Genomic DNA, 24,475 nt, shown 5'->3' with positions numbered 1-24,475 from the left:
CCGACTCTTATCTTTGTTTTCGGGTGAGCCATCCCCTTTGGAGCAGAGGAAAGTGAAACTCCACATTTTTTTCATTTATTTCTGAATTACACAAACAATTTACAACACTTACAATTGAATCGGATGATTCAAGTATAAGAACTATTTTCAAGGCTAGCCTTTTTTTTTTGACAGATAACGCGTGAGTCCTGTCAAGCTGTCATATTATTGTTTGGCATTTTGTCATGGAAAGACTTACGCCTGAACAACGTTCACAAATCGTTCAACTTCATTATGAAAATTCACGTTCTATAAAGAGTATGTTTCGCTCAATTCGGTCAACACAATAGGCCCTCTGAGCGTACTATTCGCAACGCCATCACCCATCTTGAGAGCCAGCATTCATTATTGGATAATATTCGACCGCATAGAACACGTCCAGTACACAGTGAAGAAAATATAGCAGCCGTTGTTGAGAGTATACACGAAGACCGTGGAAAGTCGATTCGGCGCTGTTCGCAGCAACTCGGACTGACGAGATCTTCCATTAAAATCGTACAAACTACAGCTTGCGCATGAACTGAAGCCACTCGACCTACCCAAGCGACATCACTTCGCTCTATTGGCTCTTGAAAAGTTCCAAGAAGCCAAATTTTGTTTAGCGATGAGGACCATTTCTGGCTCAATGGGCATGTTAGCCAGCAAAATTGCCGCATTTGGGGCGAATAGTAACCTGAAGAGATTCAACAGCTGCCATTTCATTCAGAAAAAGCAATTTTTGATGTGGTTTGTGGAATCATCGATCCATATTTCTTCAAAAATTATGCCGGTGATAACGTAACCGTCAATAGCGACCGTTATCGTCCCATGATAACCGACTATTTGAGACCAGAAATTGAAATTTGTGATCTCGGCGACATTGGGTTTCAACAGGACGTCTCCACTTCCCACACATCGCATCAATCAATGGATTTATTGAGAGAACACTTCGTTGAACAGATAATTTCACGTTTTGAGCCGCTCGATTGGCTACTAAGATCGTGTGACTTTTTCCTGTGGGAATGTGTAAAATCTAAAGTCTATGCGAACAATCCCGCTTCGATTCAGGTCTTGGAGCGAAACATCACACGTGACCTTCGTCAACTACCAGTCAAAATGCTCGGACGAGTCATCGAAAACTAGACTCAATGGGTGGACCATCTGAGATGTAGCCGCGGCCAACATTTGAATGAGATAATCTTCAAAAAATAAATGTCAAAGAAAGTTCTTTCGAATGATAATCAAATATTCTCCATTAAATTTGAAGTTTCTGTGTTTACTACTACTTCTACTTCTACTTTAAAAAGTAGGGGAAACATTCAAGCTCCATATACCCAATATGTGGATCCCAGTTTTCATTACGAACTTTTTACCGAAAATATCGATCAATCTGAGAGATACAGAAATTAGGAGAGAATCATTTTCTGATAATAGTTATGCTTGTCAGAAATGGGTTGACTCGGAACAAAAACCCCATATACATATCTTATAGCAAGATTTTCGAACATCCGGCTGACTTTCTTACGCATGTATCACCAAATATGTGAGTTATCTTCATAAAAATGAGACAACTTATTTTCCTTCTAACGGTGCATGTTTGTGCCTAAAATAGCTACGGTTGCACACGAACATAGCTTATCCTTACTTGTCTACGTTACTTTTATTTTATTTACGAGATTGTTGCTTATCGCGTGCAAAAAATACTTAAACTATCGGAATTCAGGCTTATCGCTGTCATAATTTAGCTAGTTAATGTTCCTATTTTTGTAACTCTGTCTATGTATGTATGTATGTATGTATGTATGTATGTATGTCGATATATCTGTACTGAACCAAAGCTTTTCGAATCTATGAATGAATATGTATTTATTTATAGAAAACCTTGTATTATTCTCATATTATTGATAATGGAATAAAATTAACGAAATTCAAAAAATTATACAACGGTACTTTAAATCTACTTACAACACTGTGTAAATTTGGAATATAAAATGTGAAATTAAAGTTTTTATTTCTTATTTTAAATTATTCCTTAAAAATTTAAAGCGAAGCAAATAGTTTCAAAACCGTTTAAAAGTACAGAAAATCATTTACCATTAAAAGCTTTGAAATTGCGCAAAAACATTTAATTTTCGGTAAATAAATATTTGTGCACGTGTAACAGTTTCAACGTCAATTTACACACAAACTTAGAAAGAAATCAACAAACGAAAAGTTTTCGAACTTGTTTGCTTGTTTTAGCCACTTTTCTGTTCGAAAAAACTTGCTAACATTGTAAAGAAAATAAATTTGAGAAACTTGAAAATAAGTTTGAAATGAGGCGAAATTAGTGCAAGTTGGCGTCATTAGTAAATATACATACATATACATACTAGGTATGAATATATGAAAGTACAAAAATGTGCTAAGTTTAATATAAAAATAGAACAAATGAGAACACAGTCCGCTTGTTCAAAAGGCCTGAATCGAAGCGGAATTGTCTATATAGACTTAAGACTTTTCGTCTTCACATAAAAAAATATAACAGTGTGATATCACACGATCTTGGTGGCCAATCGATGGGCCCAAAACGTTAAATTATTTACTCACCGAAGTGTTCTCTCAATAAATCCATTGATTGATGCGATGTGTGGGAAGAGGCGCCGTCTTGTTGAAACTCAATGTCGCCGAGATCACGAGCTTCAATATACGGACTCAAATAGTCACTTTTATGAAATATGAACCGATGATTCCACCGGCCCACAAACCACATCAAACTGTTGTTTTTCTGGAGTAAATGGCAGTTCTTGAATCTCTTCAGGTTGCTCTTCGTGTTGCTTCCCTGCCAATCCCATCAAACACTTAGCAAAACTTGCCGGACCGTTAATCCTGGCTCTGCCACCCGGTTTACAACGGCTCAGTGTGATTCGGCCACGACCGCTTTGGATTGACCTTGTCGTAAATTACCTACTTTTCGTCAGCAGTAAGCATCCAATTTTGAAATGACATCGATTTTCTTGCGATTCAGCAGATGGAAAATCGTCCATGAGTTTTTTCAGCGATGGTAGCGTCACACGCTCGCAGGATAGGGCTGACAGATCGAGAAGACTGGAGGGAATGACTAGAGCAGGGTACCAGAGAAACAATGGATCGTCTCTTGTGTACTTGTCCCGCATTGGCAAGACTACGCTATAAGCAACTGCGGTTCCCACGGTATAACACACTGGTGGAGGTATCGATAGGGAGGCCGCAGAGTCTGTTAAAAACCGCATCAAGCGCAGGCATCCTAAAGGATGCTTGGACTTTGCAACTGAACTCCAAAGTATATCTATGTGTGGCTTGTTGGACTACCATATTAACCTAACCTAACCTATACAACGAGCTTCTTTTTATGTCTAAATATTTAAATAGTACGAAACGTTTTTTAACGTTAAACGTATTAGGTCCTTAGCAATTGAAACAGTGCTTACATGACGGAAGGACCCAACGATTTCCATTATTTTATCGATATTTTCGCCAATTGGTCTTCCAGAGCGTGGTGCATCTTGAATAGACGAAACCAAATTATGTATGATTGACTCCTACGATATCAGGACCATAAACACTATTCACATTTTCAGCCAGTTGGCGTACGTTTTCGCCTTTATAGAAGAAAATTTGTCAATTAAATTTTTTTTATTTTGTAAATATTTCCGTATTTTTACTTTGGCGGTGTCCATCTTTGAAGCGTGTTCAAAAAATACCGAGGCTAGGAGTCACAAAACTATCTGAGAGTTTTTTAGTACAAAATCTTATATTTCTATTTCTAGTACCAGATAACTTTAGCCATCTATTGGTCAAATAAAGGACTTATTTTTTATAGACCTCATATATTTTATAAGGCAAAGTGAATACGACGGAAAAAAGTGTTATCAACAATACAATGCCAGTGTTGCTAAACATTTAAATTTTAGGATTTTTCATCAGGGTTGTACATATTTTTTTCGACTTTATACCTCCACAATTTGTTTCCTGGAACTATTGTCCAACACTATGCAATAATGAGAAACTGTAACCAAAATTTTTCGGCAGTAAGAAGTAAGAAGAATGTCCAGATGAATACCTTTAAAACCCAAATATATTAAATTAGACAAACATCCTCCTGAATAGGAGGTACAAACTAAGGACAAATAGAAGGACACTAAATGTCTAGAAATCCAACGCAGGAAACTCTTGCCAAATATATTAAATTAGAACAAACATCGACGAACAAAAACCAAACCGATGACAACAACTGATGAGTCCGTTGAGAAAAAGTTCTAGGAAAGATTTATGGTCCTTTGCGCGTCGGCCACGGCGAATACCGCATTCGATGGAACGATGAGCTGTACGAGATATACGACGACATTGACATAGTTCAGTGAATTAAAAGACAGCGGCTACGCTGGCTAGGTCATGTTGTCCGGATGGACGGAAACACTCCAGCTCTGAAAGTATTCGACGCAGTACCCGCCGGGGGAAGCAGAGGAAGAGGAGAAGGACCTGGCTTCGCTTGGAATAATATAATGTCTCAAACATACCAAATATCTATAGTTTTTTAAATAATTTATTTTAGAAAATAAATTTTTCAAGACTTTCAGTGCCTCAATTAGATCCAAAACAAATGCAAAATATTGCAAAACCTGGTATTAGTCAAAATATATTGTTTATTTTCAAAACTAAAATATCGTAAACAAATTTGTATTACAAAAAAAAATTACAAAATCCAAAAATTTCATTGAAACCTACGCGCTTAAAGACTAAACGAAAATTTAAACGAGTGAAATTGAAATTTACAGCATTTCGCTTAAACCGAAAATAACTTAAAGCCATTAACGACACCGACAGCGGCAACGGCTGCAACAATAAAAACCAAGCCATCCAAAAACGCCCCACAAAGTAAGCGGCTACAGCCGAAACACCCTCAACAATGAGCAAGCGAAGTCGAGTCGAGAGTCAAAGCGACTTCGAGTATACAGAAATGGCCACTATGCTTACTGCTGCCGAACAACTACATATGGTACTATGTACTGAGTAAATACATACTTAGATGGTATATGGCGAACAGACACATTTGCTTATTTACCCACAAATCACTAATGCTTAGGGCGTCGAATTTCAGGAATGCGCGTGACGGTGCGACGCCTAAACTTTGTGCTGTTGGGGTGAGACGATTTTCCCCAAGCGCTCGGGTACACATAGAAACAGTCTATGTATATATACAAATTGGTATATAAAACATTAGCTATGTATATACATAAATATGTAGAAGTAATAAATAAGACCTTATATACTAAGTTTCAAATACATATGTATATTCATTAGAATACATAGTATATGGAAAGGAATTTTGATACAAAGACCGGCCGGTAGTCGGCTCGGATCGGTTCGGGCCGAGTTGTGTGGTTTTTCAGGAGGTCCTTTTCCCGACACCACTGCGCTGGCGGCAAGCTTGTTGTCAGTCAGTGCCTGTAACTGATGGCCGAAACAAAAAGCGTCGCGGAGCAGGCGTGGGGCGGTGGAAGTGATTTGCGGAGCCTGCACATAGCGTCATATTGCTTTTAATGGCGAAAACTGCAAACAAGTGTCGAAACAGACGAGGGAATGCTGACACGAGTGTGGCGCATGAGAGAGTGAGTTTGCCTAGCTGTGTTTATGGCGCGTGCTTGTGTATGTAAGTGTGTCTTGTTAAGAGGAAAGGGCGCAACCGGCCGCAGCGGAAGCAAAGTTACGTATTTCGAGAGAGGAAAATCAATAAAATCAAGGGCAGACAATGAATGCAAAGCAAAGGCAACAAAACCAGCAAACGACTCAACAACAAAAGCTATAACACCAACAACAATAACAACTATATATAGTACGTAGAATGTTTGCTGTAATAATTACAGGCATTGTAGCCACCCAAAAGGGGTTTGGGTTTCTTCGTACATAGCTGGCAGCTGAAATAGTGCATGTCTCGTTGGTAGTAGAGGAAATTATCTTGGGGACTTGGCCGCATAGGAATTGCGTGTATATGTAAATAGTCGGTGCCTGCTGGACATTGCGGCTTCTGTTTTGTTGCTTTTAGCGGAAAAAGATGCGATAAATAGGCGCAGCTCAACTTTCCGCGCAAATCTCTAAATTGGAAAGCCTTTGGCCACTGTGATACACCAGAATATCCAGTTGTTGTCTAAGTAAATTGAGACTACTGTCAGATGGTCGAGATAATTGCGCTGAATTTAGTATTTTACGTGTCTATAAGTATTATAACCGAAGATGTAGCCTTCAGCTAATTGATTAGGTCTCGACGATTAGTGAAAGATGTTGGTAAATGCAAAAAGAAAACGGATGTTAAGCACGAGCATTGTACGGAATAAGTCAACGCAAAGACTACAAAAATGAAAAGCAGACGTTCTTACTACCTTGAAAGAGTGTATGTGGAAATAGCATGCCTTCAGAGAATGTTGTTTGTAAATCCCAAGAACAGCTGATATGAACTTATTATTCCGATTTTAATAAACAGGTGTCATAAAAACTGGGAATAATGGTTAAAGAGAGGAAACAAGTATCAGAATTATCTACCCTTCAATATATCAACATTATAGAACTCCGAAAAGAACTAGAAAAAAACCAGTTTCACCACCCATCTATTGCGGCGAGTCTGTTTGAAATTTATTCCATTAAGAAGACCTCGATTAGGCTCAGACATTATTGGGATCTAATGTTTTATTATTGTAACGTAAAAACTTTCTCTCAACAGTTTTTGAGAATAATTGTGTACAACAGAATGCACCAGTAACATCATACATTTACCTTAGAGGTCAAGGTTTAACTCCTCTTACTGAATGAGGTTAAAAACGAATTTGGAACTCATCTCTAAATGTAAAAATGTTACAAAAGAGAAGTCAACCGAAAGATGATTTTAGGATACGAGATTGTTGCTGTCAGATCCTGACGTACAAATCTTGAGTACTTTTTTTTATTTTACTTCAGAGTCATGTTTTCAGACAAACAGAATGTTTCGTGACACCAACGAAACTGAAAAAAAGAGGAAGTATTTAGCCACAGTACCTTTGTTTTCCTTTATCTATATTTCATTGGAATATTGAATGTTGGCCTTTAGACTATTAGAATCCTTAGATACTTGGTCTAACTAAACTATTAATCTCAAACAGTTTGTGCAAGGAAAATTTAATATGCTCATATTAGACTACTCTTGCCGGGAAGTACAATAGTTATGTTCCGAAGCTAGCATGTTGATTCCGTGGGCCTTTCAACTAAGTTCATACTATATATCTCTGGGTATAACCTCCTAAGTTTCAAGCTAACTAATAATTGAGCTGAAGGATATAGGACTTATAAATGTCTTGTCTTTATTGTATTTTATTTCAGTGGAAATATATTTCACTTTCTTTGTCTGTGGCTCAAAATTTTCATGTTTTCATGGTTATGACTAGCGCACCAAAAAAGAACGGAGCCGAGCTGAGGGAGGGACTGAAATCGAGCCGCAGTAAAATCCATTCAATTGTATAGCCGCCTTTCGGCTGGCAGGGTTTGGCGTATAATTTTTAATTTAATGAAATGAAAGTATTTTTGGTGCGCCTTTCATTATTTACATTATAAAGAACTCGCTTTCATCTTTTACAGGGTGTGTGTGTGAGATTGGGTAGCTCACATTTCATATATTAAAATGCCAAAGGAAAAGGGATAAATATGAAAATGAGCAATGAGGGCAAAATCAAAACGAAACGAAATTAAAAAATTAAATTATATCAAAAATAACGGCATAAGCACATAATGCATAGCAGTCAAATGCAACGTTGACTTCGTCGAGACGTGTCCGTTGCTGGGACAAAATGTGTTTATTTAGCGAGTGATATAAATATGTGTGTAAATATTTGCAAAACATTTTTATGAGGAAGTGACGTTTGCTCCAATGACAGGCAAACATATACATATGTATGTACACGCACAGAAAGACGCGGCGAGCGATTAGCGCCAGGGTGTGCCACGCAGTCTGGTAGCCTCGCTGCTTAACCGGCGCTCGTTATTGTTGTTGCTGTTTGCACACTTAGCTGCTTAAAACAATAGTCCGCACCGTACTCGAGTGGGCGCACACTGATGAGTGGTTCGGAGGAGTGGGTGGTGGTGTAGTGGCTGCCCGGCGGTGTGTGTGTTTATTTTGTTGTTTTATTTTTTTCTCCTGCTTTTAATTCTAGTTATTCTTTCGCTTGTTAGCTGACTTTTTCTGAACTTTTTTCATACTTTTTACTTTTTGGACGCTCCTTCGTTATTGCATTGCACTGTAGCATTTTAATTAATTTGAAATGTCAAACAATGAATTCTTTTTTCGCCATTTTTTGTTTGTTGGCTCTGCGAGAGTTCTTTCAAAGTGCTTTACGTCGGCCACAGGCGCAGCGCACAACAACAGCAACAACTTAATTAAGTTTACAGCACACATTTTGTTGGGCTAGGACGTGAGTGGTGCTATTTAGGGAACATTAAAGCGTTGGCTATTTTTAAATTTCGTAGCTCGACCTTCACATTTTGTTAGAATTTTTGGATTTGTATGGAAAGCTTTACATGTCACTGCGGTTGCCTATAATTTCAGAAACTGCTTTGGATTCCAAATTCAATTGCTAAACAATTTCTACACTGCTGTTCACGAAAAGAATTCAGCGTGTTTTTGAAAACAAAAATGAATGACTGGTTGCTCTAATTTTTAATATTGTCGGACAAAACTCATTGGACTAACCTTCACATGTTCCGTCACTTTTTACAAAAATGTTAGAATAATTTTTGCAAAAGAAAGATCACATATTCTTTATTTAGAAACAATGCAATAATATTTTTTAACTTTAATGTAAGATTTATAAATTATAACATAATGGAAAGAAGTGAAAAATTCGTGCGACATAACTCATTGGACTAACACTTTGGATATCGAAATAACCACTTCCAATGAATTAATTTACCGTTATCTGGAGGGAAAAGAATTTTGCAGGGACTTATAATTATAAATCGTAGATCACACTTATTCGAGTTGTTTATTTTAATGATAACGAGTGTGTTGTGTAAATTTAAATTGTCCCGAATAATGCTACTAAAAATTATTTTTGATAAAAATTCACGAACTTAAATTATTAAAAGCAAATTCACAAAAAATGTGTGATTCTCTGGGAAAACAACTGTTTTTGCTATTTTACGCAAGAACAAAGCTGAAGGAACGTTAAAAAATGAATGACTGAAATTCGGAATATGACTTGCGAATAGTGCGCGAGTTTATAAAATATCCCCAGATATCAACAAACAATGTTGTAGATAGCTCACAACTAAGAGAGAGAACGCGTACAATTCAACGGCGCGCCGTTAATGTTGGTCTTTTTGGCTTCCGTGCAGTGAAAAAATCTTATATTTCTAAAAAAAATCGGTTAGCACCTTTGGAATTTGCGAAACTGCATATAAATTGGTCTGAAGAGCAATGGAAGCCGATATTGTTTTCAGGTGAGTCCAAATTTAATTTGCAGAACTGAGATGGAATGACAGGTAGACCAACATGAAGCGTTTAGAGTGTCGATATTTGCAGGGTGCAGTAAAGCATGGTAGGGTAATATAATGGTGTGGGAATGCTTTTCTGGTCAGGGTGTAGAACCAATTTACAGAATAGAAGGAACATGGATGGGTTCAATATAAAAATATACTGCAAACCCAAATGTTTCCTCTAAAAAATGCAGCCTGATTGGCATTTTCAACATGTCAATGACCCCAGGCACACCCTCAAAGTTGTGAAGGATTGGTTTTTGGAATAATAAGTTTATGTTATAAGATGGTCCGACCAGTTTCGTGACATGAATCCGATTAAAAACTTATGGGAAATTGTCAACAGGTAAAATAAAGAGGAACAGGTCCACGGTTATAAAAACAAGCTACTTGATGTCTTAAAACGAGCCGAGAATGGAATAAATAATTCACATATTAGTAATTAAATTTCATTTATGCCTGAAAGATGTGTTGCAATCAAAAAATAATAATACTCAGTAAAATATTAATTTAAAACTAATTTATTTTCATATTTAGCTAAAGTCCAATGAGTTATGTCGCACGTTTTTCCCTTTTTTTATAATTTATAAATCTTACATTAAAGTTAAAAAATATTATTGCATTGTTTCTTAATATAGAATATGTGATCTTTCTTTTGCAAAAAAAATTATTCTTCTAATGCATCTATGTAAAAAGTTATGACGGAACATGTGTGAGACTCGAGTTAGTCCAATGAGTTTTGTCCGACACTGTAGATGTTAACGAAATAAGATTCTAGATGCGATAGTTGTTGTCATGCGATCTGAGGTACATCTCTTAAAACAATCACTTTCGTTGTTAATGAAAACGTAAATTTTCACATTGTGTTGCTAAATGCTCTAGCTATACCCGGACCTTCGGTTGAAAATTGTTCAAAAATAAAACCACGTTCTAGGCAAAATCTGAATAATGTTGAATTACCTCCGAATGAACGAAGAAACAGCGGCTGGAGTGGGCAGAATCACATAAAACTTGAACTGCATCACACTGGCGATAGCTATTTTTTCCGACAAATCCAAAATTCATTTGTTTGGACCCGACGCAAATGCCACAGTCGTAGGAAAGAAGATCGTTTTTTGATTATTTAATGGTGTGCGGGGCTATAACCAAGTTTGGTATTGGGCGGCTTATTATTCTTAAAGGTTCTGTGATTGCCGAAAAATACATTGGAATTTTGAAAGAAGGCGTTTTGCCAATATGGGAATGCAACGTGTTTTTCCAAAAAGTATTAAACAGACCACGGTCTGTTTATCTATATAGTATATAGAGATCCCAACCAAGGCCTGGAACAATCAGTTTGGAGATCATAAGTACAATGTCCTAAGAATATATTTTCTGGAAAGCCAAGAACTTGAAAACAATTTCGTTAAAGATTTGGATAAAATTGGCAATTTCGTACAAAATTAGAAAAATACTTACTCACTAACTCCATCCAACTAACGTATCGAAAGGGAGATAGAGAGAAAGGGATAAAAACAACGATCAATGTATTTTGAATCAGGAACCATTATGAACCAACGTCATCCCGACAGAAATATATAAAATCAATATAAATAAAACATTGCATTTTTTTTAATTTTAATTAAGTATGTGAGCTCTCGAAAATCGTAAATTCAATGTATTTATAGTATTTGGCATGTTTAGCTTAGCCTTTTATGGGAGAAATACACTGTAACGTGCGTCTGACCAGTGAAGCGACTGCCAGCAATAAAGTACTATTTTTATGTTTGGTCGGAATCTAAGACAAGGCCAGAACTTCCGAAGTAGCAGAACACATCTCTTGTCCTAACACTACGGTCAGTTTAAAAGAACCTTATAAAGTAGAAAAAAAAGGTTGTTCAGTGTTATAATATCTTATAATTGATTTTTCAATAGGGACGCTACAAAAGTAAACCGATAGGACCAGTAAACGAAGCCATATTTTGTCCAGCTCTTTTGACATTTCTCTTTAGTAAGGTTTGCCATTTCATCATGGTATAATATACGATCCAACAACGAGTCGAAATTATTACAATTTACTACCGAAATTTGGAGTCCGTGGCTTCAACTTCAAAAGCGCTACGTCCAATTTATGTCATAATCGTCCTGTCAGATCAACAATTGAGCGTCTAGTGAAAAAATTTTAATCTAAAAGCACAGTACAAAATGTTCCCGTGCCAGTGAGACAAAGAAGTGCCTGCAGTGTAGAAAATATTGCTGCCGCTAGCGCATTAATTGAGGAAGACCCGAATCAGTCTCTCAAATGTCGTTCTCAAACGCTGGGCATCTCTGTGACGTCGTTGTGGCAAATTTTGCGAAAAGATCTTGGCCTACATCCTTAGAAGATCAAATTGACACAAGAACTGAAGCCGCTTGACCACCAGAATCGTCGTATGTTCGTGAATTGGGCTGAGCAACAACTTGAAAATGATCCGGATTTTCATCGAAAAATCATCTTCAGCTCATGAGGCTCATTTCTGGCTGAAGGGCTTCATCAATAAGTAAAACATCCGTTATTGATCAGGCAACAATCCACAAGTACTCCATGAGCCACCATTGCATTCCGAAAATATTACGGTTTGGTGCGGTTTAAGGGCCGGCCTCGTCATTGGGCCGTACTTCTTCCGTAATGATCAAGACCGGTACGTTACTGTGAATGGGAATTGCTAAAGCTCATAGATAACCGAATATTTTTGGCCCTAATTGGATAACATGGACTTGGACAATATATGGTTCCTACATGACGGCGCCAGGAGCCACGTAGCGAATGTCACAATCGATTGATTAAAAACCAAGTTTGGTGAACGTGTTATCTCACGAAACAGCCCAGCCGTTTGACCGCCTCGGTTGTGCAATTTGACGCTGTTAGACTATTTTCTGTGGGGCTACGTCAAGTCTATGGTCCATGTCAATAAGCAAGGCACGATTGATGAACTTCATACGAATATCGAACGATTTACGCTCGAAAATTATGTTCAGCGTCTGGACTTCTGCAAGCGTACCGGAGCTGGCCATGCAAAAGAAATCGAGTTCCATACATAATGGCATCGAATGTACTTTCACAGGAAAGAAGAATTTCATTGATATCCCAAACAGGTTGCGAAGATCTATGGATCCATTTTAATATTCCAGTTGTGTTTTAGATAGTACTTTGGTTAAATCTATTGAATTTCAATTCCGAAATATTTCGAAAAATTTAAAAGTGTGGTAACAGCGTAGAAACAAGGAGAAGGATATGCCAAAATTGAACTGAACATTCTCGGTTTTGAATTTTTTTGTTACGAACATAAGAGGCGATGTTGGACCAAAAACTTTAGTCGACGAAAAATCTGCCGATTAAATTAAACGTTTGCTTAAGCAAAGAGAGTAAATAAATTTCAACAGAAAAGCTCAACTCAAGAAGTCTCTTTTGGCCTTGATGAAATATGTTTTTAAATCATACAGCGTCAAGATACTTGACATAACGATATATTGATATAACCATGTAACTTTAATAAATTCCCTTCGAAAAATCTGTGTTTCGACACTTCAATTTCAATTTGGTCGAGGAAAATCTCAACGCTCATTCAAAGGCAAGCACAAAATTAGAACTTCAAAAACAGATCCGAAAAATAAACACGCATAAAAATTAAATGGAATAAATTTAAATTGTATGAGACCGTAAATAACGCCGAACCAAAATGCAGATGATGAAAATAACACCAGAAGCTGGTGAAGTGAACTGGAGAAAATGCATAGAGACAGGTCGAGTAACGGTGTATAGCGGAATGTGGCTGATGGGGGTTAGGGTAGCTATCTAATACTTCCAGCTGCTGTGGCAGATATAAATTTTTGTGCAACCACAGCAACAGCAGCAACAAGCAGTAACCACTGAAATTTCAATGAATGAATTATCGAGCTTTAAGGTATGCAGGGCTTATGCATACATATTTGACAGCGCGTATACTGCAGGGCGCTGAAAATGCTCCAATCAAAATATAAACAGACATGCATAAATGGAATATATAAATGTATATGTATATATGTGCATACATATTTGATCTGAGTTGAGTAAAAAGTTATGTACCTGTCTGCTTTAAACTTAAGACCAGATGATGTAGAGTGCTGCAAAACCAAAAATATCTATGTACATTCACTCACATACAAGGAGTAACAGCAGCAGCAGCAGGTTGGTTGCCGACAGACGATAACAGTAACCACAACAACAGCAAATTGAAGCCAACTACAACAAAGCGAGACAGGCATTATAATCAAATCGAAACTGCGCCGCTGCGACGTCAACAGCAACAAGCAGTCAGCAGACGTCAGCCACCCCACCCTAAAGAACACAACCCAAATGTTCAAAACCAATTTCACTTGGAAACCAACTAACCGAAAATTTGCTTCTACTCGACGCAGCGCAGTAGCCGAGTCAACAGCTGTCGGAGCGCTGGAATGTCATTTTCAGTTTTCGGCATTCGAGCCACGTTCTTTCAAATTTATTGAAGACGCACACCTCACACACATCTACAATACAATATACATACTTATATACTATGTATGTACACAGGCAGTCACGCTCCCAAATCTATGTGTGCACTCTCGGGAACTGTGATATAGAGCAGCTTTGGTGTACATCCTCCTTGGCAGAGAATAATGTCTTTTCGGCAGCAAAGTAATGAGCGGCTGTCTTAAAGGCGACTACACCCATAATGCTTGTCTCCATGCGACGCTATGCCAGTACGTGCGTATATGTAAATAAATTTGAGTTAATTTTACATGCTCAAATTAAATTATGCAGAATGAAAATAAAGCCAGTTAGACTTTGGTATATCAAATGGATTTCGCAGTAAGGCAGTCAAAGCGATAGGCAGTAGAGAAATTCGCACTTGAAAATGCAAAAAAAAAGGAACAATTTTGGCATATTAATATAGGGTGCTTTTAGAAGTATAAAGTTTGAAAGAGGTACCTCTTGTTTCACACAATATTTTTAGCTTAAAATATATATGTATATATATATAATGTTTAATTATGTGGTCATAAATAATAATAAAGGTAAAGCTCTCTGTTTATTGATCGCAGAAAAAAATCCTGAAAAAACCTTAAAAAAGCCAGGTGACCCCTTAACCAACCATATATGCTATATCAAAACCGAGAAGAAAATGAAGTCAAGTGACAACTTCAGGTCTAAAGATCGAAGTAGCTTTCTCTGTGTAGGATTCTCCATGGAGAATACCCCAGTTCTGAATAACGAATGTTTAAAGGAAATCTCCTAAACCTTAATCTTTAAGATCATAATAACTAAGTTTCAATCCTGAAATATAAGCAACAACAACATGGCTATTTAAATCCAAGTTACTCATAAACGGTGATCCAAGTAGAGGTACTTTTTTCAATAGCCTTTTTTGATAGATCACGCGTGAGTCGTGTCAAGCTGTCATGCTATTTTTGTTCAGTATTGTTTGGCATTACATCGTGGAAAGGCTTACGTTTGAACAACGTTTACAAGTCGTTCAACTTTATTATGAAAATTCAAGTTCTGTAAAGAATGTATTTCGCGCACTCCGATCAACTTATGGTCAACATAATCGCCCTACTGGGCGTGTTATTCGCAACACCTTCACACATCTTGAGACTGGGTCTCGTCATTCATTACTGGAAAATATTCGACTGAATAGACTACGTCCAGCACGCAGAAAAAAAATTTGGCAGCCGTAGCTGAGAGTGTACGCGATTGTGGATTGTGGAGTGTCGATTCGGCGCTGTTCGCAGCAACGCGGACTGACGTATGGAACGACTTGGCGCATTTTAATTCGAGAATTAAAATTGAAAGTGTACAAAATACAAAGTGTACAAGAACTGAAGCCGCTCTTCACAATCTATATAGGCTCTTGAAAAGTTTTAAAAAGATCTGACGTTTTCGAGCCATATTTTGTTCAGCGATGAGGCCCGTTTCTGGCTCAAAGGTTATGTAAACAAGCACAATTAAGACATTTGGGACAAAGAACAACCTGCAGAGATTCAAGAGTTGCCATTTCATTCAGGAAAAATCAGCGGTCCATATTTCTTCAAAAATGATGCCGGTGAGAACGTAACCGTCAATGGTGACCGTTGTCGCGCCATTGTAACCGACTGAAATACCTGAAATTGAAGCACGTGATCTCGGCGACATTTGGTTTTAATAAGACGGCGCCACTTCTCACAAATCGCATCAATCAATGGATTTATTGAGGGAACACTTCGGTGAGCAGATAATTTTACGTTTTGGGTTGGGTTTTATTCAATTGGCCACAAAGATCGTGTGATATCACATTTATCTATCTATCTATATCTTAAGTCTATGTGAACAATCCCGCTTCGATTCAAGCCGTGAATCAAAACACGCATGTCATTCGCCAGTTATCAGTCGAAATGCTCGAACGAGTCATCGAAAATTTTACTTAACGGATGGATCATCTGAGACGTAGCCGTGGTCAACATTTGAAAGAGATAATCTTCAAAAAATAAATCCGAAAGAATGTTCTTTCGAATGATAATAAACATTCCCTATTAAATTTAAAGTTTCTCTGTTTTTACTAAAAAAGAAAGGAACCTCGAAATGGATTACCCTTTACTTCTAACCGAGTCTTAAAGAAACGTTTCTTCTAAACAACAAGAAAAGAGCACTTATCAGACGTTTTCCTGAGGCTTTAAAACATAGTACCAGCAAAAATTATTTAAACAATTTACGTATTTCTTAAAAAGGTTATAAATCTAGCAATTGGATAAAGAACTTTAACCAGAAAACTTGACATATAACATATATGTATGTATATTGGGGAAATTCGCATTTCTACTGACAAAGTACTGGATTTTATTCGATGTATTTCGAAACAAAGGTCATTTGTTTTACGAAAATACACACATGACAAAGAAATGGACAAAAAAGATTTGCCATAAAAAATCTATGAGTTGTGCGGAGACATTAAATTGCTTGCTATAAATTTAATGGAATTCACGACACAAATATTAAATTTCATTTTCGCCCAAATATGCTGCGTTCAAAAAACACAACTGGGTTGCCGCAAAAAAAAACAACAAAATCAAATATAATAAGGGACGAAAATTATTGTGCGTCAAATTTAAGGCAACGTGAAAAATGGGATAGTGGCTATATTACTTTGGCGCACAGCAGCCGAAATGGAACGTAACGCAATGCGATGCGATGCGATGTGACGCGGTGTGAAATGAATGCCAGCGAAAATGGAAAATGGAACCTTCCTACTGAAACGCAGCACAAGGGACGCCAACCACAACAACAGTGCGACAAAAAATTGGTGCAAAGTAATAATGGCACAAATGGGGTTGGGTGTAATGGTTAGTTGGGAGTTGGGTTGAAAAGGGATTTACTTGCAACTAACTACTGCTGATTTTTATGCACACCCAGCAGACCCGCTGCCTGCAACCCGAGCGCCATCGACCCGATTAACGTAAGTATATGTACATGCGTCCAACTTAAACATAAAATATGTATGACGGCAGAGAAGACGCTACATGGACAAGGGGGGCAACAAGCATAGCACAGAATGAAAGCAGAAAAGCTCAGCGCTCGGAGGCGAACAGAAAACCAGGCACCACAACGTTGTACTTATGTATGTAAGCACGTACGTTCGTTAGTTATAAATATAATAGAAACGCAGTAGGCAACAGCGCGCAGCAAGGGGAGAAACAAGTGAAGGCAGACGGCATTAAAACAACCAGCTACCGCCCCACCCGCAACGACCAGTCAACGCCATTAACAGCATCAAGCGAAGCGTAGTCGCTATGCAACCCAACCACCCACTGACCTGACGCAGCAGCGGCAACACAATGCCGTGGCACTGACAGCGCCGCAACAACGCGGACAATTTACAGAGCGCGCTGGAACCGTGGAGGCAAAATAGAAATACTTTTCACACACACACACACACACAAACACACATAAAGGCGATGGTAGGTGAGGAGACCTGGCAGTATATTCAACGCTCACCAAAACGCAACCACTACCACAACAGCGAACAAAACAGTGACGTCGCTGACATCGGCGCCGCGCTGCTTTGCTGCTGAATGGGGTCGTCGGGCAAATGGTGGTGTCGGTGAAACTAAACAAGCAAAATATGTATGTGGAATGTTGGCTCTTGGCTATTGACTACTGACTGTGATGGCGGAATGGCAACAACAAAAAAAAAAGAATAATAATAATGGCTAACGCACCAGTGACGAGTAGCACAGCATACACTGAGAAGATACATGAAAATATTTGCACAGCTGTAACGAGTAGTGGTGTTAAATAGCTACAGAGTTGCCGCATTGATGATTTAGCATGAAATGTGATATATTAAGAATAAATATGTTTTTTTTTAATAATTAATTGCAATAGTACAATGGTGTCGTTGGGACAAAAAACAAAGTTTAGGTACAACACTTTATTGTATTATATAGTTATAAATATTACGAAAAATGGTCCGTTTTAAATACGGCAGTATCGTTTAAATATGTATATAGCGAAAACACAAAATTATACAGAAAGAAGGTAAAATTACATCTCAAAAACTTAAGGGGACTTAAACATGGGCACAAAATAAAGCTGTTGACCCTGTACTTGTACTGAATTTTGCTCTGCGATCACGAATACTCGTACGTCGTGCTATTTTGGCTGAAATGATACGTGCTGCTTTTAATGACAGCAGTCAGATTGATTATAGTATGTATTCATACTTTAAAATGATGACCGCAAATTGTCAACATTGTGATCCGTGAAATGCCAGGAATGTGTTGTGCTAATGGCAATTGGCAGCATTAAAAACTCCACCCGAACCATTGTATTCATTGATTTTTGGGGATCTCAAACGTCGAAGCTTTTTTTGAGTCACTTTCACCAATACAATTCGACATTTCAAATGACATCTTTTGGGGCTACAGAAATTATTATAATCTTGCAACCTGTTGCTGTTGGCTGTGAAAAAGTTGTTGCCAAATTTGATTGAAGCCACGATCATAACTGCTAAATCAAAAGAAGAAGTTTTTTGATACCGATAATATAAAATATTTTTTGTTTGAATAAATGAATTAGACGTTAAAATAAAATTCTTTTATTATTTCACCATGTTTGTCTGTCTGAGATATCTGAAATTTTTATATTTTTTAAGAGTATTATAGATTCGGTTATTGGATATTTTAATCAAAAAATTAAATAAATTAAAATATTATTATCTTGAATAATCAAAACCAGAAACTTTTTCAACGTCAGGTTACCTAAAATATCTTATAAAAGCGTAGACAAAGAGCACCCTGAATTAATCACTTTCATCAAAATTTTGTCAGGTTCAAAAAATAAATATAAATTTTTGGCAACTTCAATTCACAAAGTGGCAACCCTGGCAGAAAACCATCAATACCGGCGAGTCGGTGGGTGGCTAAACAACGAATTTCATATGCGGGTATACATACATTTATGCAAGCTGATAGTATGTATACAAATAATAATAATGGAGTGTCGGCCAGACGGTTGGCGGGGAATCATACAAAAATGAAAGCATATACGTCAAGCTAATGGTTTTATCGCAGGTAACTATATACATTGTGCCAACATATACCTAAACGCACAAGGATTTGTCTACACACATATATATGTACTAAATGAATGTATTTTATACAAAGATATGTTGTATATAGACAAATAAATTATATAGTATATACATATATACAAATGCAAGTTATACATAAAATAATGCACACACAACCGAGCATAGCGCGTGTATGTAAAAGCCAGCATAGCTGTAAATATCGATTTTCTGATTTTCCTTGAGGTTGAAGAGACGTCGGACGAGGAGCAAGGGGTAGCAATATCAGTGAGATGATGCATACAGCACATAGCACACAGCGAGTATTGCGAGCGGGCGAGTGGTGACGCAAAGAGCGCGGATTGATGGTGCTTCGGTCGCTTTTACTGTTGTTTACTTACTTTTTTCAGTTTTTTAGTTTTCATTGCTCGCAAATGTTGCTGATGCTGCTATTAGTACTGCTTCTGCTATATTTGTTGTCGTCTGTCGTTGAGTTTCTGTCGAGTTTATTTCTGTTTGCTGTTGCCTTCAATGCTGACAGCAGCATTTTGCGTTGTTAGATGGCTGGCAAAAGGAGGCAAAAGAGGCAAAAAGAAGGAAAATGTGTTGCCAGAAGAAGCAAGAGTTAACATTTTCATATTCAAAAACACAACTGGCATTACTTACATATATATTTATGGTTATACATAAGTGCATTTGTATGTATAGCTTACTAAGCAGTACTCCGGCGTTAGATTGGAGTAACTTTTTGCAAAAAGTTTTATGGAAAATTAATTTAAAGAGAAAGTGCCGGCAGTTTAATAAAGCAGATCAGGCCTATATTTTATCGAGTTTTAGAAACATTCAAATTCGCATCAATTGTTATTTTTTGACATAAAGAAAAAATTGCATATGAAAACGCATCTTCAATACTTATAAAAAAACAGTTATCATATCTGAATCTATATTTTTTTCCAGATTACAGAGGGGTACGAAAATGAAAAGTGGATTATTTTGCAAAAAATCTCGGTAAAACGAAATGTTCAATGAAATTTTATTAAACCTTTTGTAGGCAATATAAATATACCAGCTAAACCGCTTAAAGAAGTTAATATACTTATGTATGTATGTACATATGTATACTAACTTAAGAAAACTTCAAAATATAAAGAGGGACAAGGAGTCAATCTTTTAACAAGCAGCATTTCAGCATTTAATAAAATTATAGTATTCAATAAATAAGAAATTTTTCGGCTATGGTAATTTAAAAACGCTTGCCAGAACTCCAAAACACATTATTTTTTATAAGTAGGATTTAAATAAAAATTTCGTAAGGAAATCATTTTTCATATTTTTTTTTTATAAAATTTGATAACTGTTCTTCTTTCTCATACATTTTTTAGAGCTATCAAGGCAAAAAATAATTGAGAACCAAAAGAAATCGAAAAACCTTGATTTCAACCAAAGAAAAAATCATTTGTTCCGTAACACAGACTGCCGCTCATGCGATGCAACTCTGAAAACACTACATCATAATATTTTGGTTTATAGAACAACTTTCAGCACAGTTAATAACTGTATTTTGCGTGGGTGGCTCTCATTTTTTGGCGACCTACTGTTTTTGTGTAGCTTCAAGCATGTGCATACATATTTATCTGCCAACTTTTAATCATAATCATGAGATTTATTCTTAATCACACACACACACTGCCAATTGAATAGCTTATCTGATATGTATTTATGCAGCTGTTACCCAGTACTTTGGTATGAATTATATTTCGCACACGCATGTACATAACTATACCACACATATATAACCAAGGAATGCGTTTATGCAAGTGTACGTGCACATACCAGCACAGACCGAGCAAAATAGAAGAATAACAAGCGAAACAGTTAAGCCAGGAATGAAATGGGTAGAAGGAAAAACAGCAAGAACAACAATGGAAGAAAGCAAGTAAAAGCTGGCGGCGAGAGCGTTGAATTGGGCACTGAAAGGCGGTTGACGGTTAGCGGTGGTGGTGGTGGGGTGGGTTGATGTTGGGTAAAACATTACAGGAAACGGAAGACAGTGCAAATACTGGTAACGACGTCGTCGTTGTCGTTGTCGCCGTCATGTGTCAGCGTTGCCTTTTAACAACATGCAGATATCCATACAAAATAAGCGCTTGTCCCCGCTGCACGCCACACACCACACGCCATACAGGAAGAAAGAACTCTTATCAGACGGCCTCTGCCCCACATCCAGCTGAAGCAGTTGCTTGTCGGAAGGCAGCATCAACGGCAGCAACGCTGCTGCTTCCTCAGCACATTCTTCTGCATGTCCTATCTGTATGGGTGTGTGTTATTGTACATAACAATCTACATTTATTCAAGCATTTGCTATCCTGTGTAGATCCTTGTTATATAAGTATACATAAATAAACATGTATTTAAGGTATATAAGAACCGCAGCCCGGTATACTTACATTACTAAGTGTGTATGTATTTAGTGTGTGCCGTTGTGCTGGCGTAGCGAAAAGTAATTTTGTGCCCATTTTTATATCAAACACAAGCTCCATTTTTTCATTACTTTCTTTCCCACATCGCAATTTATTTATTCATGTATTTTATTTATATTCCCTTAGTTTTTGCCCATTCATTTTATTTTCCGATTCTTGTTGGCTCGTTGCTGCAAACTTTTTATATCTTATGACATTATATACTATGTACTATGTACTATATACATGTATAAGTATATGTATATGTATGTAATGCACGGGTTTCTAAGTATCTGCTGGTTGGGTGTGCCTGCTGCTTGACTGCACAACAACAGCATTTGCTGCAAATTAAATTGAAGCCAAATGAAAATTATGCTTTAATGCTGGGGCATTGAAGTCGGGTCTACTCGTTGTGGTTGTTGTCGCTGTTGTTATCGCTGTGTTATTTTTGTTTGCGTTGCGACTTTTCATAAATTAGTTAAATTTGCGGCTTAATTTAGATAATTTCATTTAAATGTTGTGCACAGAGAGGGAATTTAATAAATTACCCTCAATTTTTGGCCTAATGGGAGCACGCGGAATGAGGCTGTAAAGTGATTAGCGGAAATTGGTGCAGAATTTCATTTAAAATTATTATACAACTTTAAAAGTACTTTTTGCAAACGAGTTAGTAATTGATTTTGAGAACACGAGTATGATGAAAACGATTCCAATTGGATCAATACAAATGATTTAAGGCGACGAAGCCGACAAGAAATCATGGCAAATTGAGCTATACATACATACATATGTCAACGTATATTATCCGTAAGCGGCTCAATTGTTCGAACCGTGTTTTGCGATACAAACTGAAACTAAATATAAAACTTACCGATCCAAACGAGGTTAGATCTCCGTTCCCACGATAGTCGGGTCTAAGTAACCGGAACGGACCCGGATTTTATTCCGCCAAGGACCGTCAACTCGGCACCATTCCTCGAAATTGCTTCAGGAATGTTTTACGCCGCTAAAACAACAACATATTAGATCTCCGAAAGTACAACCCTTGGCCGTATAAAATAAGGGTTAATACCAGTGACGTGGAACCAGCTGTTGTGGGAATTTTAAAACTTAGTTCTGGATACTGTAGTAGATTAAACGCCTACTTATCCAGAATCGACCCCGACATATCAAACATATGTATGTCCAGCGTGAAACGAGTCCCTGCATGACACTAACCACCTCTTCGCATGTCATATGATTCGACCCCGTCGAAACAGCACGTTTTCTGGGTCTACCGTTGGATGAACTCGATGACAACCTATATGAACCGTAACATCGTTACGGGGACAAGATAACCATTACAACAACAAACAACAACATACCAACTGAAAATCAAATCAAGTCTTGTATGGAAAACTTCGATGAAACCAAATTTAACTCTTTTTATCTCGTTATACGAAGTTTCCATTGTCTCGGATTAGAAGCTTCGATCCGTCAAGCGTTGGAGAGAAGTGTTTATGGTGCAAGCCTGCAAGTCTTCTGACGTGTCCGTAATCGGTCTATAGAATTCTTTATTTATAGGAGAGATTATTTTTTCCACAAAAACGTTTTTGTAAACCCTTAGCTTTGTTTTCGATGAACTATTATAATTGATTTTAAGCTTAGGAATTTGAAATCAAAGAAAAAACTGATTTGTAAGTTTATTCAGGAAAAGAACTGTCCCAATCAAGTCAGACTTAAAGTAAGAGAGTACAGGAAAGAGCTGTCTTGATGAAGACAGACCTTAAGAAAAGCGGTGTTAGGTGGATTGGATTCATAGTTTATGTTAAGAGATGGTTAGTGTAATGCAGAGACTTCTAACACATTCACGACAGCCCGTTCTACGTTATCGGGATCGGCGCGAATTTTATTCGCCGAAAGGGCTACCACTACGGCGATCTAACCCTGTTTGGGTCGGTAAGTAGCAAATATAATCGTTATTTTATATTATCTGATACAATTTATATTTATTATCAATACTTACAAACAAAATTTTATTCAGTTAATCAATAAAAACAAATGCATACCTGAAAAGAGAGAAAAAACAATGAATTAAATGAGAAAAATAGGCATCGGTCAGAACAATTGTTAATAAGTAAACTCTTTGATAAAAACCATGAATAACTTAGAAATTGAGCTGGTTATACATGTTTTGGGAACCTCAATTCAGAGCAATTCCAAATCCATTGCATGACCAAAATCTAACCGCTTAGACAGCCATTTGCGCCAAAACCTTTATTACGCAAGATTTTTTCCCTCACAAAACGAAACAGTCTTTGAAAGCGATATCGATGGGATGGAATTATGTCTGCGCACAAAATCATAAAAAAAGTCTGGACAGTTACTGGTTTAAAGAAGACGAAGGACAAGTCTAATCTTAGTCTAATGTAAAAGAGGTGATATTTGCTGGCCCCAAAATATACAGACATAACTTTCCTAGATTTGTGCTACTATTCGAAAAGCAGAGGGTACAACAAATGCTCGAAATTATAAATGTCATGATCTGCAATTTTCATTCATTGACCGCAATTTGTAGATTTCAAGAACTTCTCAAGATTGGGACTATCTCAAATCACAATCAGACGAATTTTGAGAAAGGATTTGGGCTTGCATCCGTATAAAATTGTTCTCCCTCAAGCACTAAAGCCATTGGATTACCGTAAACGTTGTGAATTTGCTGATTTTGGCTTGGAACAACTTGAAAACGATAAAGATTTTTGTAAGAAAATCATCTTTTCCTTTGAGGCTCACTTTCGTCTGAGTGGTTACCAACAAAACAAAAGTATCGATGCTGTTGAAATCCGCAAATTATTCATGAACAACCAATACATTCACCTAAATTGACAGTTTGATGTGGTTTTAGGTCTGGTGGAATCGTCGGTT

The 24,475-nt window shown here is 37.3% G+C and overlaps 1 protein-coding gene across 4 annotated transcripts in view; it reads right to left on the bottom strand.

The window, feature by feature from the left end:
- The window catches only part of LOC126751108 (histone-lysine N-methyltransferase, H3 lysine-79 specific), a 130,159-nt gene that overhangs the window by 90,263 nt on the left and 15,421 nt on the right, over nucleotides 1-24,475 (bottom strand). Inside the window, exon 1 of one of the 4 annotated variants that reach the window (XM_050461073.1) lies at nucleotides 22,120-22,132. The exons of the other annotated variants lie outside the window; for them this stretch is intronic. The gene's annotated coding sequence lies outside the window, so the exon portion shown is untranslated. Of the gene's footprint in view, nucleotides 1-22,119; nucleotides 22,133-24,475 lie in introns of those variants that run through there. 4 annotated transcript variants of the gene reach the window in all.

Source organism: Bactrocera neohumeralis, chromosome 2 (assembly GCF_024586455.1).
Source record: "Bactrocera neohumeralis isolate Rockhampton chromosome 2, APGP_CSIRO_Bneo_wtdbg2-racon-allhic-juicebox.fasta_v2, whole genome shotgun sequence".
NCBI lineage: Eukaryota > Metazoa > Arthropoda > Insecta > Diptera > Tephritidae > Bactrocera > Bactrocera neohumeralis.
The sequence above is the reverse complement of the archived record's forward strand: the minus strand, read 5'-3'. Positions and strand labels throughout refer to the sequence as shown.